The sequence below is a fragment of the Lacerta agilis genome, chromosome 5 (genome assembly GCF_009819535.1).
Source record: "Lacerta agilis isolate rLacAgi1 chromosome 5, rLacAgi1.pri, whole genome shotgun sequence".
Lineage (NCBI taxonomy): Eukaryota > Metazoa > Chordata > Lepidosauria > Squamata > Lacertidae > Lacerta > Lacerta agilis.
The window spans coordinates 17,494,895-17,514,842 of record NC_046316.1 but is presented as its reverse complement, the minus strand read 5'-3'; the positions used below and the strand labels follow the sequence as shown (position 1 = coordinate 17,514,842).

The following is a 19,948-nucleotide window of genomic DNA, read 5'->3' as shown; positions in this document are numbered from 1 at the left end:
CTAACAAGAAAGGTACTGGAGCTCATCTGCCCTGGAAGAACCTGCCTTTAAGTCCTAAACAAGTAGGTACAGATGACAGTAAATCAGTGGGGGAAAGTATTCACTGTGGCATCCATCTGTCTTGGGGTACGATGGAAGAGTGCACCTTTCGAGGTGAATTCAAACTGTTGGGTAGTTACAGTGCCTGCTGTGGCTGTAGTGATTGATACAGGAGAAACATGTTTTGTTGAAGCTGGGGCAGATGAAGGTATTTGGTTTTGCTGCTGCAGATGCACCATGGCATTCCTTCCCTCTGCATTCCTACCAGCAGCCGTTCCTCCTCTGCTCACTGCTATGAATGCACTGTCTGTCTGTCTGTCTGTCTGTCTGTCTGCAGGTACTGTGGTCATCTGCAAGGGATTCCCATACAACAGGGTTGATGTTGCTAGTCTTTATGTCACATTTGCAGACATCTTTCTACTGCAGAGATGGTCTGCCGATGGGCCTGGTGCCTGAAGCCAGCTCCCCATAGAGCACGTCCTTGGGAATCCTGCCATCTTCCATTCTGTGAACATGACTAAGCCAGCCATAGACGTTTTGCTGAAACAAGAGTGTGAACGTGTTGGAAATGTTGAGAGAGCACATCTTTGTTTGAGACTCTGTCCTGCCATGTGATGCCCAATATCTTCTTGATGCAGCACATGTGACCAAAAGAACCCCAGATTCTTGGACTGGGTCAACCCTGTGGGGTTCAACTGGCTGCATCCATACAGAATCCAATTTGATCCTACACTGTGCTGGTTGCAGCTCTCCTTTTAAGTGCAGCCTTTTAGCTGAGTGGGATGCTCTGATCCTGCACAATGCTGTGCACACACATTCATATCCCGCTTTATCACTACCTGAAGGAGTCTCAAAGCGGCTAACCTTCTCCTTTCCCTTCCTCCCCCACAACAAACACTCTGTGAGGTGAGTGGGGCTGAGAGACTTCAAAGAAGTGTGACTAGCCCAAGGTCACCCAGCAGCTGCATGTGGAGGAGCGGAGACGCAAACCCGGTTCACCAGATTACGAGTCTACCGCTCTTAACCACTACACCACACTGGGACCACCCATCCCAGATTCATCCCCCAAACAATTCAGGGATAGGGCTAAGGATTTTCAAAAGCCCTTACAAATGTTCTGTGGTGAGCCAGTGTGGTGTGGTGATATCAAATCCAAACTCTTCTTCTTCTTCTTCTTATGAAATAATAAATAATTTTGATCAAGCTAGAAAAACAAAATACATATATACCTAGGTATTACCGAAATGTATACTTACTGTTTCACTAAAGGACTTTTGACTGTGTGCGCTCATTTACCAAAGACGTGCCATGCCAGCAGCAGGGCTTGTTATTCACAATGGCAGCGCTTGTCAGACTCAGTGACTGCGCTTGTCATTCTCAACGGCGCCATGCACGCGAAATCAACTCTTACATCAAAATATGTTACGTAGCAGCAGCAGGGTCAGCGGCACCTTTGAATACTTATAAGTTTACTTATAAGTGTGGTGGTGTCAATTCGGGGGCTAAACTAAATTTGGGGGCACTGGGCGGATCTTTGCACCCTGGTGGTGCATATGCTAAAGACAGCATTCCTGGGAGACACAGTCCAAGGACTTGTATATCATAGAATTACAGAATTGTGGAGTTGGGAGGGATCCTGAGGGTCATCTAGTCCAACCCCCTGCAATGCACAGATCTCCACTAAAGCATCCATGGCAATGGCCATCCAAGCTCTGCTTCGAAACCTCCAAGGAAAAAACTTCCAGTCACAGCTGAGGCTTGTTGTCTTAGGCTTGTAAGATCTGGCTCACTTGCAGTGAGCGGAAATGGCCTCCAAGCAGGAAAGTGGGAAGCATTACAGATACGAAGTTTGCAAGCTACAAGTGACTGGCATAGAAATGTGCCAGCTTGTGGGTTCATATAATAAAATAAAATGCTTTATCTTGCAAAAAGTTGATTCCCCTGGCCCAAACAAGAAATGTACTTATCTGTCTATCTTATTTATAGTTCCCCCTTCATTGAAAGATCCCAGGGTAGAAATGCACAGCAGGGATAAAACATTATATAATAAAACCCAATTTTACAATATTCCGACTTCAGCAAAACAGGCAATGGCAGCAGACTACGGAAACAGTCAATAAATCAGCAAGCCTGAGTGAATCAAAACCCAAAAGGCATTTATATGAACTTAGCATTTATATAGTGCATTTTCCCAACATCTTTTTTTTTCTTAATTAAAAGCAAGCACAAGGAACCTCCAGCCCACTTGCCAAATGCAGCCTCGAGCTGGCCCATGGGACTTTCCTGGGGCCACACTCTCTCAACCCTCACCAGCCCAGCTCCCTGCTCAAGATATTTTGCCTGGCTTGAATGTCTCTGTGCTAATGCCTATTGCTTGCCTTTGTAGAAGATGGAGAGATGTGGGGGAGGGTGCAGAAACCTTATGATTTTTATGTGGCTGCATTGTCTCCTTCTGGTACACCCCCATAGTCCATCTGTCTTCCCCCCACCCCTCACACAACCAAGGCAGAAAGGAACAATTTAAGTCAGGGAAACAGAAGCGGGACAGGTTTAGCCTTTTGTGTCGTGACTCCAATCTCAACTAGGAGCCCTGTTGGCTGCTTTTAACCAATGCAAAGATGTCGAGAGATCCAATTGCAGATCTCTCCCACGCCGCCTTGCCTTGTCCTCAGAATGATTCTGTAGAGTGATCAGCATTCTGAGAGAGAATGGCCTGCCCAAGGCCACTAAGCAAATTCACGTCAAAGGCAAGACTTGAGTGATCACAGTTCTGCCACGATGTTATACCAGCTCTCAGTAAGCAACACAGAAGCATAGAGTGATGTCGCATTTTTGCTTTTACTTGAATTTTACACAACTACGGCTGCAGCCTGCAAACCCCAAAGAACTCTTTGGGAATTACTTCTGGGTTGGACAGTCAACCCACGGAGAAGGATAAATGGAGCACAAGTTATTTTGGAAAGCAGAGGTCCTGCTTGTGGTGTTGTGCCCTGGTCTTTCCCCAGTGCCCCCTTTCTTCCCAGCGGCTGAGAGATTAAGAAGGTGAGAAAGGGAAAATGCCAAGTCTCACACATTTAGGGGAGGCAGGAGGGAGAGTCTCTGGAGCATTTTTAAAAGCATCAGTGGTGATTTGCGAGCCTGGTTTGGTTTTGGTTTGGTTTGGTTTGGCTCCCAGTATATTTCCAATCACAATTCACAGTGTTGGTGCTGACCTTTAAAGTCCTAAATGACCTCAGCCTAGTATACCTGATGGAGCATCTCCACCCCCATCATTCAGCCCAGACACTGAGGTCCAGCTCCGAGACCCCACTGGGAGGCTACCGTTGATGGTGTTTCTTTGAGCTTGCAGAGCATGAATTAGACTCGGGAAGACCTGGGACACTGTTTGTGCCAGCTGGTGAAGAAAGAGGAGATGGGGGAGACATGCAAATTCATCTACACATCTCTACCTGGCAGCCTGACTGACCTTGAGGCCTCTGAATTTCCTCAGGAATGGAAAGGAGAGAGAAACATCAGCTGTGGCTTATTGCTACCACCCCTCTTCCTTTTGTGTGTGTGTGTTTCTTTCCCCTCTGTTTGTGCTGTGGGTGGTGGTGGTGGTTTTTTCTGTGGATGCTTGTGGGCAACAATTCATACCACTCAGAGTGAGAGGCTGGATGGTGGGTCAAATGGTGTTAAGTTACTCAGAAGCCACAGAGAGTCTGTAGGCACAGAGTAGGTCCTCTTCTTGTGAAAGGCAGAGGAGGAGAGAATGGGCTGACCTAAGTGAAAAAATGGGGTGGGAACTGTTGCACTGGAACCATTGGTTTTTCTCATCTGTTTAAATCTCTTTGGATGTCTCGTGTTTGCTTTTTACCTAGGCATTTTGTTAATATAGCAACCGAGGTATTTCATTGTTTTCCCGCAAGGGGAAAATGACAATGAAGATTTATTCTATTCTATTTATTCTATTCTATTCTAAATTGGAATTTTAAATTCTTGTTATTGTGGTTTTGCTAGTTTACCATGTAACATAACTGTTAAATTTGTGTTTATTGAACCTCTTTATATGAGTTTATAATTTTTGTGTGTTGTTTTTCTCTGTTTATTTTATCACTTTGCTCCTCACTCCGGGACTGAAAATATTCAATGAAGATTGGGCTATAAACAGTGCAAGTAAATAAATAAATAAATAAATAGGTAAAATACCCCCACACCCTTTCCTGTGCATGTGGCAAGACTATGGATGCGGTAGGATCATAGAATTTTGAGTTGAAAGGGAACATGAGGGTCATCTAATCCAACCCCCTGCAATGCAAGAATCTTTTGCCCACTGTGGAGCTCGAACCCATGACCCTGAGATTAAGAGCCTCAGGCTCTACCGATTGAGCATCTCTGCCGCTTCATCCAGCCCTACTGCTCCACAGCCCGGGAGTAGGATTGCTCCCTTAGCCTTATAATTTGAGAACAACAAAATGTTTATCATCGTGGTGTGTGAGGGTGTCTTGGCTACTACAAGGACTCCAAAAGAGGCAGGTACAGGGCATCCCTGAATCTCAGGAGGCAATTTGCAGGCCCCCTCCCCCTTTCAGGCCACAAGAAAGGCAAGTTTAACCACTACTTCAACATCCTCAAGGGCAACTCTTCCCTCCCAGAACCCTCAGTGGCAATTATACACTTCTATAGGGGAAAGAGGAGCAATTGAAGACATTGTAGGAGTGACAACCAAGCCTCCTTTGCACTCTGGGTCACTCTTGCGATCCAAGCCTGCTCCTATCTACTTAACTCCATCTTGAGTTTTGCTTCTTGTTCACATGAGGTGGGGAGGGAGAAAAGGAGAAGAGTATGGATGTACCTTCTCCAAGTGTGGCAAATAAGCTTTTATTTCTAGTTAAAGGAATATAAAGTGACTCATCATAGGATGCAGAAACCAAATTGTCTGTGTGCAGATAATGCTTTCAAGTGGTACAGCCCAATCATGTCTTGTTGCATATCTGTTAGGTTCTACAGTCAGCTTGTCACCTTCTAGGGCAGAGTGGAAAATATGCCTCCTTCAGCTGATTTGGGGTGTCATGAGAGGGAAGCAACTAGTGGGAGTGGGAGTAGTTGCATTTTCAGGGAGTGAGAGGGGTACTTGTGCCCCAGATACCAAAATAATTAGTCTTCGGTAATTTGCACCTTGGCTTGCGGGAAAATGGAGGGTGGTGTAATAACCATTTGTTGCTTCACCTCAGGCAGCAAGATGTATACACTGATTGAAAGGACGGGCTCCCAATTCTTTTTAAAGCATTAACAATTATACACATACATGCGCGCACACGTCTTGAAAGGCACATTTCAAGGAACGCTGTCTCATTTGTGAATGTTACCCTTGAAAAGGCTTCTCTTTCATCAGTTGTTCCCGTGACAGCAAGCTCCTTTTTTTTTAGACACACTTAGCATCTCTGTTCTGCATTGTGCTTGCTGATTAATGCCCCAACCCTTCACCTTTGACCTGCAGAATAACAAACCATAAGGCAAACGCTCACAGCAATCACACTTCAAATTGGCCTTTCCTGTGCAGGCATATTAAGAGAAATTGGAGGCTGTGTGGGATGGGAGGGATGATAGATGCTTCCCTTCTAATCCTGCCAGCTCAGATATGACCAAAAAGGACGTGCTAGGGATTCTTTCAGATGTCTCACCTGAGCAGTTCACTGACAAGGAGTGAAAGATGACAGATTGCCATGTGTGAAAGGAGGATGTCCCAGCAGAACACCAGATAACAAAGTCCAGGAGCAATATGCACACACATCTTCCCTTCTAGCTCAGTTGGTAGAGCATGAGACTCTTAATCTCGGGGTTGTGGGTTCAAGCCCCACCTTGGGCGAAAGATTCTTGCATTGCTTGGGGTTGGACTAGGCAACCCTCGTGGTCCCTTCCAACTCTGCAATTCTACGATTTTATGATTCTCCCTTTCCCAGAGTTGTTGAAGGTTAGAGCTCAAAGGACCAGGTATTGTTACGGAAAGTGGATCTCATCACTTTGACTCGAGGTGCTGGTGGGAGCATTGTGGCAGTTATCATGGGCTGCCACGACCCATGGGAAATGTAGGAGACAAAAAGGGGGAGCTGGGGGAGACTTGAGGAGGAGGTGTAGCCAACTGGATTAGATTCATTCAGCATCAAAACAGACTCCAGCATTTGGTGGGGTAGACCCGTGAAACCTGGTGACCAACCCTCACCACATCAGGGTGCACTGTGTTATTAATTAAAATGGTGGCCTTTGGGGGCTGAAAGGCAAGATATCAAAGAATTGAATCATAGGACTGTAGAGTTGGAAGGAACCTCGAGGGTCATCAAGTCCCATATTTTTATTCTTCATAATAATATCATTGAGACTTCTTACTTCTGGTGGTTAGGGGATCAGGCTGTATTTCTCAGATCTAGCACGATTTCGAACCCCTGCACACCTACAAGATAGAAAAAAAACCTCTCCTAAGGATTCATCCATACTTCCACTTGTTCCATACCTAGAAAATGTACTGGTAAGTCTGAATGGTATTTTGCTTGTCCCGTGGTTTCTGGGCATGGGTCCAAATGGTTTTCTGTTTGCCCCACCACTTTCCCAGGGAAAAACCACACTTTAGTGCAAATATTAGTCCGCAGAAAATCCCATTGACGTTTGCGACAATTCAGCAGTAAAGATGGGGTTTCCCCAGGGGAATGAGTGGAAACCTGGATGAGCCCTTATAAACATTTAGGATCACATATGCTAAACAGAGATGCAAATAAAGATGACTGCACTCCTGCAACCCACAGACTTGGCAAAAACAACAACAACACCCAAACTTATCCTCCTGCTCTTGGAAAATGAAATCAGAAATGCAGGTCTTAAATACATTTCCCCACTGCATCTGCCTGCTTCACAGACCTGTTCAAGCATGCAACTTGGCTTTCAAACAGTACAGGGAGATTCTGTTATGAATTCAACGCAAACTCACTCATCCTCAGGGGCTTTTGATATGCCTCTTAGAGTTGCTCTTCACAGTGAGCCTAGCTGAGAAAGCTATGGAGGAATAAAGCAGAAGCTTAAAAATGAAGTTTCCTCAAGGGGAAAGAGACAAAATGTGTATGAAAGCAAGCTGGATAGACACCTACAAGTGCCCTTACTAGGGCAGCCAGGTGAAAAGGAGTAGAGAACTATGGCTCCACTCCAGGACCTCTAAATTTGCAGTGTGAACCTTATGTTCAGCGCAGGATTTGGTAAAGCAGGCTGCAAAGTGGAGGTCAGAGGTCAGAAAGCATAAAGTGTCCTTATGATCAGGGTATCAACCCCGTGGTTTTCAACTGAGATTACATATCACAGCCTTAAGGTAACTTTTATATCTAATTTTGGGTTTCTCAAAAACATGTTGTGGAATACAAAGGGGAGAATTAGGTTACAGAATTGTGTGTGTGTGTGTGTGTGTGTGTGTGTGTGTTAGAAAATGCAGGAGACTTTGGTCCAAGAAGCATTCCTATTTCAAGCTCAAACTAAACTAGATAAACATATAGGTAGGTACCCACAGGCTGAACTAACACACACAAACACATCACTCCAGATAACAAATACCTAGTCGGCATGCAATGCCCAGGATCCATGGGAATCAACTATTCTCAGTCAGTAGCACTATTTCATGCTGTTAGTCACCAGGCAGTCTAATCAGTCACCATGGAAACCACAGAAAACATTACACATCAAGCATCCCCCTGGAATATCATTTATTGCTTTCTTTAATATCCTTGCCTATGCTGTGTTTATTTTATATTTATCACATTTGTATTGCACCTTTCCTCAAAAGAGCTCAGGGTGGCCTGTTTGAACGCAACACACCCTTGTGAGGTAAGTTAGCCTGGCAGACAGTGGCTTGGGCAAAGCCACCCAACGAGCTCTATGCAGACCGAGAAAATCAGAACCCAGCTCTCACCGGTTTCAGTAGCATACAGGCAAGGTAGTGTAGCACCTAAAGTTCATATTTCACACTCAACTGGGAGAAAGGTTGTTTTCTGCTGCTCCAGAGAAGCGGACACGGAGCGATGGATACAAATAACAAGAAAGAAGATTCCACCTAAACATTAGGAAGAACTTCCTGACAGTAAGAGCTGTTTGACATTGGGATTTGCTGCCAAGGAGTGTAGTGGAGTCTCCTCCTTTGGAGGTCTTTAAGCAGAGGCTTGACAGCCATCTGTCAGGAATGCTTTGATGGCGTTTCCTGCTTGGCAGGGGGTTGGACTGGATGGCCCTTGTGGTCTCTTCCAACACTATGATTCTATGATAAGCCACCTACTCTTAGCAGCCCCAAGCATCAAAGCTAGATACTGGAGGGAGCGCCGAGGAGTGAACATGGACCACTGGTACCAAACTGTATGGGAAAGAGCCTTACTAGAAAAGTTAACCAACAAACCAAAACTAACACAGGGAGAAATAAAAGAGAATGTCTTCACCCCTGTGTGGCTCCCCCCTTTTTACACACATAGCCCAACAAGACAATGACAATAAGCCACTGACAGCATATGAACTGATAGGGCTAACATCACCCAACACCCATACGCAAACAAAATTTAGTCAGATGAAGGCAACCAACCATGATCTGGGCCCCCCAGCCTCTCTCACGGCCAATGAAAGCTAATAAATGAATAGAAAGAGAACCTAACCAAATAACGCTGACACAAGAACTCTGCATATACACCACGTATAATGATGGTTTACTACCCCCCTCTCCCCCCGCACCTGCTTTCTCTCCCTGCCTCTCTTCTCCCCAACTTCCTACTGCATACAACATTAATGTCTCACATCGAATATAACTGATCTGTAGAAAGGTTGTTATGATCTGAAAATAGAGACAATGTATGTACTTTTGTAACCCAAGAAAATCATTAAAAAAACTATATTAAAAAAAAACCACATGAAAGTGCCCTCTGCATTATAGGAGCCATACTGTCTTGCCTAACAGGGTTCCCTTAATGTCAGGACCAGAAAATGTGACCTCCCAGGGCTCTCTGTGTGGCTGCCTTTGGGACTCTCCCTACACCATGGCCCCCTTGGGTCACCCCCTTCTTCTCCAGTCCCTATTCGAGTGCTCTTGCCTAGCTGGAATGTCTGCTTGCTTGCTTGCTTGCTTAGATGGAGGGCAGAGACATAAATGTGTGTGTCTGTAGAAACCTCTGGTTTGGGGTAGCTGAAATGTGCGATTGCTTCAGCCGCTCTTGACTTTGGCCCCACACACCAATGTCATGCAGTCCCTAGAAGGTTCCCCACAAGGGCCTACGGGCCTCGGGCTGACAAAGGTTCCCCACATCTGATGCACGCAGAGTGCTTTGATCAGTCCAAAAGCACAATGGAAATCAGCTTGGTGCTCTGCAGATGTTTTGTATTACAATGGCCAGTGTCAGGAAGAATGAGAGTTGTGCTCCAAAACATCTGGGGAGCATCACATTGGGGAAGCCTGAAGTAAATGCTAAGTATTGTCGTTATTAAGTCCAGCACTGGCTTTGGATTATAGACTTCCCACCACGACGATGTAGGTCTGAGCTGAGAATTGAAGTTCAGCCATAATAGCTTGATAGCAGCAAAAATGTCACTTCCAATGTATGGGGGGGATTTCCACCTCCACCCCCCGTTTAAACGGTTCTTTAGAAAATGGGAGACCATGCTGACCATTTTATTTAGTCTAAAAGCCCTACACCTTGACTTCCATGTAGCTAGAATATAAGGGCTGGTATGATTCAGAAGCAAAACTCTAAACACCAACGTTTTCAGATGTGTATAAGGAAGGATGGACAGATCAGACGAGGTCCATATAATAGAGACTTTAAAACACTAAGGGTGATTAATTACCTGAAAGCATCTTCAGCATATCTACAATCTTAGTTTGTGTTCATCTCGTCCTAGATGAGGTTTAGGAATTTGCCCAAATTTGTTAGTGTAGGCAACATAATAGAGCTGTTAGACTTGCATTTTATATTTTGGGTTTTGAACCGGCAAGTTTGGATGCAGGAACTGCTGCTAGCAGCTCAGCACACAAAACAACCAGCCCCAGCTGATGGTCTTGGACAGAGGCCTTCAGTCCACCAGGGAGATGTTACACACCGTATAATTAAAGCCACAGAATGCTATTGCTTTTCTTGGTTTAAGCTTCCAAAATTTTGTTTATTGGAGCAAAGCCAATTTAGCCTGTCGATTTACATATCGTGGCTGCAGAGGGTTTGGCAGATGGTCTAATTGCACGGCTTCTCGCTAGATTATTTTACTGGCTTTAGGGCAGTTACCGCAAAACTTGAATTTAAAAGGAGGATAATGTACACGTCCAAAAAGATCTGGCCCTTCTGGCAAATTCCAAAGTAAACATAGTATGCTGTGTTTATGTACCAACATGGGGGTGAAAGCTGTCTCACACTGCTAGCAATCTATTGAGCAATGTCTTCACCTACCTTAGCAGGCCCTCCAAGTGTCCCTATTTTCCAGGAACAGTCCTGGATTTACAGAAGCCATCCCGGTTTCTGATTGGGTCCTGGAATGTCCCACTTTTCCTTGTTGTTGTTGTTCAGTCGTTCATTCGTGTCCGACTCTTCGTGACCCCATGGACCAGAGCACGCCAGGCACACCTATCCTTCACTGCCTCTCGCAGTTTGGCCAAACTCATGTTAGTAGCTTCGAGAACACTGTCCAACCATCTCATCCTCTGTCATCCCCTTCTCCTTGTGCCCTCCATCTTTCCCAACATCGGGGTCTTTTCTAGGGAGTCTTCTCTTCTCATGAGGTGGCCAAAGTACTGGAGCCTCAACTTCAGGATCTGTCCTTCTAGTGAGCACTCAGGGCTGATTTCTTTAAGAATGGATAGGTTTGATCTTCTTGCAGTCCATGGGACTCTCAAGAGTCTCCTCCAGCACCATAATTCAAAAGCATCAATTCTTCGGCGATCAGGCTTCTTTATGGTCCAGCTCTCACTTCCGTACATTACTGCGTTTCCTTAGGACATCCCTATTTTCATCAGAGAAATGTTGGAAGGTATGGAGTTATCCGACCCCCTGAGCAGTCTGAAGGGAGCCTTGTATAGGGAAGTTTTATTAATGTTTAATGTTTTATTATGTTTTTATATATGCTGAAAGCCACCCGGAGTGGCTGGGACAACCCAGTCAGATGGGCAGGGTATAAATAGTAAAAGTATTATAAGAGCGGGAAGCCAACATGGTGCAATCTAGATGCTGCTGGACTCCAAATCCCATCAGTCCTAGTCAGCATGGCCAGTGGTGAGGGATGATGGGAGTCCAACAACCCTATCATTCTTAATGTCCATAAAATGTTTTAGCTATATTGTTGAAAGATCACAGATGTTTCAGTCTATGACTCCCACCAGCTCCAGCCAAATGACTTCCCTTGCCTTGGCTCTGGTCAATACATAACAGAGTTTGATTTAAGGTTATTAGCTCCTGTTATTACCTTGTTTTAATGCCGTTTTTACTATGGGCTAAGATTAAAACAAAGAAATGGTTGCCTTCTGATTTAGCCTTTTCACATTGTTTGTGTACATTCAACAAAAAAAAAATCCATGGTTCACTGAAGGATGTGATATTTCATTGAAAAGACATTGCTTTCCAGAGGTCGAAAGCAACCCCTGGAACAGGCATGAGAACTGCTTATTTGATATACAAACCTGGGCATCCTTTATATGTCATTGAGTGTAGATCTGAAATGGGGCCCCAATCAATTAACAGCATTTTCCCCAAAAAGTCAAAACAAAATTTTAGATGCCAGGGAGGGCTTTTTAATCTCTGGATAGTCTCCTACATAAAACAAACAAAGTGGCCACACTCCAGATTGAATTGATCTAGACTGTGGGCCCATTGCATTCAAATTTTCAAGGACATTCTTCCTTAGGGCCTTCACCAGAAACCACTGTTAATAAGCTGAAGATGTTGCTTAATTTTTACAGAAAGGGTGCAGAGATGCAGTGCAAAAGTGTCCGGCCGAAATTTCATCTCAGCGTGTGTAAATGTGCTATTTTCTTAGCACTAAGTAAATGTTGTGGGAAGGACACGGTACTAATTTTAGCACTAAGAAAATGGCACATTGTACACAGTTAGAGATGACATTTTGAGCCTACTTGGAGCCATGGAAGAAAACAAACTCAGTTAATGCATGGTACCCCCCACCAGAAAATGAAGCTGTTTCTTTCATTCTTCCCATTGTGAAAATAAACTGACCACAATAAACCTAGGGGGGGGGAATGTTATGAATTGTTAAATTGTTGAGTTAAGCAAGATGTAACTCAGGATATGTCTATGCCACAATTCTCCAGGGCTCTGAGGGACAAAAGTGTAGTACCGGGCACAGAATTCTGCTTGCCGACAGCTCAACTTTCGTTAAAAGGGGATTTCTATAAGTAGCAGGTATGCAATGACCTCAAGATTTGGTTCAGACTTGATGTGGCACTTTAGAAAAAAGCATGCCTTGGTCTGAAGGCTGCCTGATTTGGCTTGGGGTTTGAGGCCAAAACGAAGTCAAAAAAAACAAAGCTTCCCATAACACATTGTTATTGGGAAATAATCATGGGAAGGAAACCTGACAAATTAGAAATAGGTCCGGAGGTTTTTATGCTAGGCATCTTTAAAGTTGGTTTGCAGGGATGGGAAAGAAGAACTAAAAAGGATCCAGTTTCCCCTCTTTGGTTTTGTTTGTTCTGAACCTTACATTGTAAATTATTATGCACCTCAGAGCACCCCCAGTTTGTAAGGGTTGCAACAATGAGTTTGCTTTATTGAGCCCCAATAAAGTAAGCAGGTCAGACATTATGAAACCAATATCACAATATGGACTTCAAGCCAGTTTGGGAAAATATATCGATTTATCACCCATCCCTAGTATATGCCCACCATTTTATTCTAGAATAAAGAGAGACTGGTTTTTGTCTGTCATCCACACACAATCTGCATATATTTTTGCTCCTGAAAATGTATTGTTGAGAAACTGGTTTCATTCAAAAAAATAAAAGTTTGTTGCAGATTGATTTTGTATTACCCCACATTTGAAAACAGATGTGGAGGGGTTGTCCCAACAATGGGGGGGCTGTCCACACCTGCCCAATGCTATTGTGTGTGGGCCCACAGTAAAGTCACAATCACCTCTTCTTCATTCACCTGGGGCACGTGCAGGGAGGGGAAGGTGCGGATAATCTAAAAAGGGAGGGGGTGTCAAATGAGCATCAAGTAACCACATCCAACCTTTGTTGATGCCACCATTTGGATTCACTCTAGAACAAAGCAGCTTGCTTCATGAGGACAAGAAGAAACAAGTCCTTATTCAGAAAACAACAACACATTTTTGTGCTACAAATGGGTTAGTGTGTATACTAACTAGACCAGTGTTTTTCAACCTTTTTTGGGCAAGGGCACACTTGTTTTATGAAAAAAATCACGAGGCACACCACCATTAGAAAATGTTAAAAAAATTAACTCTGTGCCTATATTGACTATATATAAAGTAATTCTCTTGAATAGGAATCAAATAAACACAATTTTTCCCACGGCACACCAGGCAACATCTCGCGGCACACTAGTGTGCCGCGGAACAGTGGTTGAAAAACACTGAACTAGACAGTATTGTGTATGAACAGCCACATAAAATGACTCTTATAAAGTAATAATTGATAAGGCAGGCTATGGCTGATAAATGAAATAAGTAAAAATCCCTTGAGACAACAAACAAAACTCAAAACACAGACAAGAAGAAGATTACATCAAATGGGAAATCGAAAGGTGTGCGGAAAGAAAAGTGGAATTTACTTCTGAATTATGTGCTTCAAAGGGGACAGGGATATTTCCTCTTGATGCCCATTAAGTGATTGGTTTCCCCACACCCAGTTCTAATTCACTGAAGCTGCCTTCGGTGCATGTGCTATCATCTGCACATGTGCAATGGTTGCCTGAACTGTACATACCTCAGCTTAACCACAGCTTCCATTTTCTAATCAGACACAAGGTGCTCTGAGAGAAAGCACATCAAATAAGAAGCTGCAAGAGACAGATTGATTGTGGCTAGCATCGTGTGTATTTGGCTTCAAACACCAGCGGTAGGAGCACGCTGGATTCGGAGCAAGCGATACTGACTGTGTAAGCCTAAGGTTGCACTGCCTGGGAACTAACCCACACTCCTGCACCTTACATCAAACAGATTTCCCTCTTGAAGGATCAATGAGAAATTTTGACAGGAGAATCAATTTTTTAAAACTATCTGCTTGTATCTTTATTACGGAAGTATATAGCTTGCCACCCAAAGGATATAGCTTGCCTACCTTTGATAGGCAGGTCTTACAAATTAGGAAATGGGGAGAAATGCTTCCAAATGGGGGAACCCCTGTTTACTTAGCCCTGTTTACTTATTACCTACTCAATAGGTTAACCACCAAAAATCCCAATTTCTTATATTCTGTTCCCGTGACGCTCTCTTCGCTTGCTACATTTGCATCATAAAAACTGTTGCAGTAGAATATCAGAAGCCCAAAGCACGAAGAAAATCTGAGAATGTGCCCTTTGCCCACGTAACCACGTTATCCAAATACTCTTGCTCATTGTTTTACGCTGCAACCCCATACACCCTCACTAGAGTAAATCCTATGGAAATCCGTGGAACTTACACCCGAGTAAACGTGCACAGGGTGGCACTGTATAGCGTTATTTTCAGCCCTCTTTTCCTTCCCAAGCTTCTCCCACAGTGCAAGACATTTTTCCATCTTTGGGGGAGAAAAAAGTGGCAACAAAAGACAACATTCCTGAATCAACAAGTGTAGTAGCAAGGAAAATTGCCATTTCGTCGCGTTTGATTTGGCAGGGGCGGAGGAAAACTGTGCAAAATTATAGCGGGGAGGAGGGGTGGAGAGAGGGAGAGAGAGAACCAGAGAGATTTGCAGATAGTGTGCCTGGGCAACAAGCCTCAGGAGATTCCAGAAGGTGGACAGATTCCTCTCTCGTTAATGACTTCAGATCCACTGAACACATGCCAGCAGGAAAATCCGTTCAGCTCCCTGGCTTGGCTTAGAGCCCGCTGCTTGCCTGCTCCTTTTTTGCAAAACAAGAAACTGAAGTTGCTAGCAGGTTGGCAAGGAAGGATGGGCTGCAGGAAAACTTCGCCGGGTGGTCCCAGATAATCGGTAGGACAGATATTTGGCTGGAGGAGGTAGCCAGAAAGGTAAGCAGTTATTTGTCTCTCTCTCTGCTTTGAATGGTTGTTCTGCTCATAGTTTTGCTTGAGGCTAAATAATCAGATGCAAGCAGACTAAATGGGAGCCTGTCTTGCTGTCTGCTTGTGCCAGGGTTTTTTTTTTGGGGGGGGGGAATTCCCAAGATTTAAACTCCCCACCCTGGAGTTACTGTTCTAACTATGGCACACAAGGATACCTCAGGACAAAAGCCAGAAAGACTCTTCCTTCTAGATTTGTGAATGTTATTCTCTCTCCCCTCCCATAGCAACTAAAACAGCATCACTGTTAAAAGTAATGAGCATATTAATCCCAAGAGCTTTTCTGATAGCTGGTGGCAGCAAAAGAAAGAAATTTTCGGGGGACACAGAAGTGGGGGAGTTGTGTCCTGCTACTACATGTTAAGGTCTCTGGAAGAAAAATTGTAGTATATGTTAATGACAGGAGTCCAAAAAATGGAGGGGGCAAGTGGGGGGAGCTGCTTTGAGGGGGTGCTTGCCCTCCCACCCTCTGACATCACCCATGGCAGTAGCTAAGAAGGAAGCCTTGGAAAACTACACCTTGAAAATAATACTATTTAATGTTTATGCAGCACATGTCAAGTGTTTAGAGTGTTTTAAGCTCATTACACAGTAATTCTTAAAACAGCCTGCAAAAAAATAGACTGGTGTTATAATAATAATAATAATAATAATAATAATAATAATAATAATAATAATAATAATTTATTATTTATACCCCGCCCATCTGGCTGGGTCTCCCCGACCACTCTGGGCAGCCTCCAACAAATATTAAAATACAATACAAAGTCACAGATTCCTGTTATTATTCCTGTATCAGTTGAGCCGGGTCTAAGGGGCCACTTCAAACATACCCCCCCATTTGTATTGGCACTGGCTTGGGGTAACATGCATCAAAGCATAGTATTTAATTTTTTTATAAAAAAAACAACAACAACAGGGCAGATGTGGATTGTAGTTAACGCGTGTACACAATTTCCAAATCAGTGGTGGAGCACACTGGGTGCAAAATAAACAAGAGTGAGTACACAGATTTAAGTATACTCACTGGCAAACCTCTGTTGGCTGGTATGTAATGCATGGAAGTCTGAAGGCACACTATACAGTATATGTGATTGGAATGCTTGCTGTATTTTTATTGTAGAAAAGGCAGCTGCAGGGGCTCCCAATTTGGACTGGGGCTACTGTGAGGAGAGAGTGGGGGAATCTAACCCTAGGATCCCATACCACTGCCCCAATTCAAATGGGACCTGCCATTAGCCAACGGGGAAATACAGGGTTCAGTCAGGGAACTGGTGCAGATTCCATAGTTTGCAACTTAACAGGGAGAGGTTAAGGCAGGGGCAGACTTTGGCAATCTTTAATGCCCTGTGCGAGGCCAAAAGTGGATCTTCTCAAGTTTGTGCCCCCGTGGCTCAGTGCCCTGTGAGGTGTGGGTGGGGGCACCTGCACTGCCTTAAAACTGGTGCTAAATTAAAGCACAGAGCCTAGGGTATGTTGATCGGAAGGTTGGCAGTTTGAATCCCCGCGACGGGGTGAGCTCCCGTTGTTCGGTCCCAGCTCCTGCCCACCTAGCAGTTTGAAAGCACATCAAAGTGCAAGTAGATAAATAGGTACCGCTCCGGCGGGAAGGTAAACGGCGTTTCCATGCACTGCTCTGGTTCGCCAGAAGTGGCTTAGTCATGCTGGCCACATGATCCGGAAGCTGTCTGTGGACAAAAAACCAGCTCCCTCGGCCTATAGAGCGAGATGAGCGCCGCAACCCCAGAGTCGTCCGCGACTGTACCTAATGGTCAGGGGTACCTTTACCTTTACCCTTAAAAGTGCTTTAAGATCAGAATTGAGAGAGTGCTTTATAAACACCAAAAATGCTGCTTTCTGAACCCAGAAAGCATAACAGGTTTACTTGCATTACTTTTAATGTTTGATATTTCATTATGTTTTTATGTGTGTTGGAAGCTGCCCAGAGTGGCTGGGGGCCACTCAACCAGATGGGCAGGGTATAAATATTAAAATTATTGTTACTACTACTACTACTACTACTACTACATGAGTACAGTGCTCACATCTCTCAGTGCCAAAGCTTACATGCAATCCTGAAGGGTGTACGTACTACACAGACAGCAAGAAGTCACTCTTGGTTTTCCAAAAACCTCACAGGAGAAAGGAGAAGAGTAAGGGACAAGCTGCATTTATCTATATATAGCTTGTTTATAGAAAACCCACATTCTTTGAGTGTGCCAGTTTCAGATGGGCTGAGACATGAATAGTCCCTTGAGTAAGTGTTTATAGCCACTGCTCTGCATTTGAACATCCATTGTAATACAACATCACATACCAGCCCCTTAAAGGGATGCCGAAGCACTGATGTCTGCTATATTTTCTGTAATCTTGGCAGTGAGCATTAATGCCTTCAGGAGAACGAACAATAGCCTAAATACTTATTTTAACAGGAGCATTGAAAAATGTTAGATTTTAGAGACATGCTCCAACTGGCTTCCACCCCCCCTTCCATCTTCCTTTTTCTTTTTTTCTGGCATCTGGTGGTGACAGAACCTCAAGGGAGATTTGAGAGAAAAGTAGTGATACATATAGAAATAGCTTCCCCACTCAAATAATTTCATCATCAGAAATTACATAAACATTAGTCAGTTAAAATTGGCTATATTTTCAGCAAAACTTAGTCATGCCTAAGTCCATATAGTTAAAGCTATGGTTTTCTCAGTAGTAATGTACGGAAGTGAGAGCTGGACCATAAAGAAGGCTGATCGCCGAAGAATTGATGCTTTTGAATTATGGTGCTGGAGGAGACTCTTGAGAGTCCCATGGACTACAAGAAGATCAAACCAATCCATTCTCAAAGAAATCAGCCCTGAGTGCTCACTAGAAGGACAGATCCTGAAGTTGAGGCTCCAGTACTTTGGCCACCTCATGAGAAGAGAAGACTCCCTAGAAAAGACCCTGATGTTGGGAAAGATGGAGGGCACAAGGAGAAGGGGATGACAGAGGATGAGATGGTTGGACAGTGTTCTTGATGCTACTAACATGAGTTTGGCCAAACTGCGAGAGGCAGTGAAGGATAGGCGTGCTCTCGTCCATGGGGTCACGAAGAGTCGGACACGACTGAACGACTGAACAACAACAAAGTCCCATTTGTCTGAGTCCCACAGGGTGAGGGATCTGCTAGGATGGTGCTTCCCCAGAGGTTGATGAATCCAATAGGTCTTCAGTCTGTCCACGGAGACTGACTTTTCTGCAGACTTGGCAAGCCTTCCTGTTGAAGCTCTAGACAATTTCTCAAACAGGAAGCTCACCATCCAGGCAGCTGACATTCTTAGATTAAGTCTAAGAGAGGGGTTATCTAAGAATGTCAACAGCCTAGGCGGTCAGCATCCTGTTTGAGATTTTAATGTTTAATGTTTTTCCATAGATCTGCTGGAAATGAAGAGTGGGGGGGGGGGAGTGTGCATAGAGGTCAGGTAATTAAATATTTGGGGGTCTACCTACCAAATGCAGCTTAGAGCCCTATTCTGCAATAGTGTTGGCAAACAAGGATCAAACTATATTTTACATCAATATGTAGTCTGGCCTTGCATGCTTAATTCCCCCTTCCCAGGTGTATACTTAACTTATGGAATTCACTGCCACAAGATGTGGCAATGAGCACCATCCTCAATGACATTTTAAAGGAGTAGACAGAATCATAGAGAAAGGTCTATCAACTGTTTTTAGCTATGGATGCTTCAAAATTCAGAAGTAGTATACCTCTGTATTCCATATCGAGACAATCGACAGGGGAGGTACCAGACTAGCCACTGTCGGAAACATGATGAACCAGTTGATATAGAAAAACAGGTCTTAGGTCCCACATCACTCCAGTAATGTAGGAATGGACGAACCACAAAGAGGTGCAGGATCACATGAGAAGAACCACACCAGCAACAAAGGCTGAGTTAAGAAGGTGATGCTGATGAGCTTTTAGCTGCATAAACATACCCTTCATCCATTACAGGAGCAGGGTGGAAAGCAGCTATGGGGAGCAGTAATCACACTGCTTGCATAACTTAAGAACCAGACTATTGAAAAATAGTGCAGCTGCTTCTGCCAGTGTGGTGTAGTGGTTAAGAGTGGTAGACTCGTAATCTGGGGAACCGGGTTCGTGTCTCCGCTCCTCCACATGCAGCTGCTGGGCTAGTCACACTTCTCTGAAGTCTCTCAGCCCCACTCACCTCACAGAGTGTTTGTTGTGGGGGAGGAAGGGAAAGGAGAATGTTAGCCGCTTTGAGACTCCTTCGGGTAGTGAAAAGCGGGATATCAAATCCAAACTCTTCTCTTCTCTTCTTCTTCTTCTATTCAGAGGAAGTACTTAGTCCAATAGCAGAAACTGCCTAGTGTACCCCCATGAACTGTTGCATCCTATTTTCTTCTCCTTTATTTTGATGAGGCTTGTCAGCCTTGGAAAATAGCCCACTTAGGAGAAGGAAAACTCTGACCCTAAACCTCCACAGCCTTGAGGGACATCTTTGGGAGAAGAAAAAAGCCTACAGAAATCTGGAGTGGAGGCCCTAAGATGGTTGGATGGCACATTATACACCTCATTTCAGTGGCCGTACAGCCATGCTGCTGCCAAATGAATTGCTCTGCTTTCCTTTGGACCACATCAGCAAGGCTGGGGAGGTTTAGGGTCTTGCCATCT

At 44.3% G+C, this 19,948-nt stretch overlaps 1 protein-coding gene across 3 annotated transcripts in view; it reads left to right on the top strand.

Annotated features, from left to right (window-relative positions):
• RASGEF1A (RasGEF domain family member 1A) overlaps positions 1-19,948 on the top strand; it is a 222,108-nt gene that overhangs the window by 131,255 nt on the left and 70,905 nt on the right. The window contains exon 1 of one of the 3 annotated variants that reach the window (XM_033148745.1): positions 14,958-15,222. The exons of the other annotated variants lie outside the window; for them this stretch is intronic. The gene's annotated coding sequence lies outside the window, so the exon portion shown is untranslated. Of the gene's footprint in view, positions 1-14,957; positions 15,223-19,948 lie in introns of those variants that run through there. 3 annotated transcript variants of the gene reach the window in all.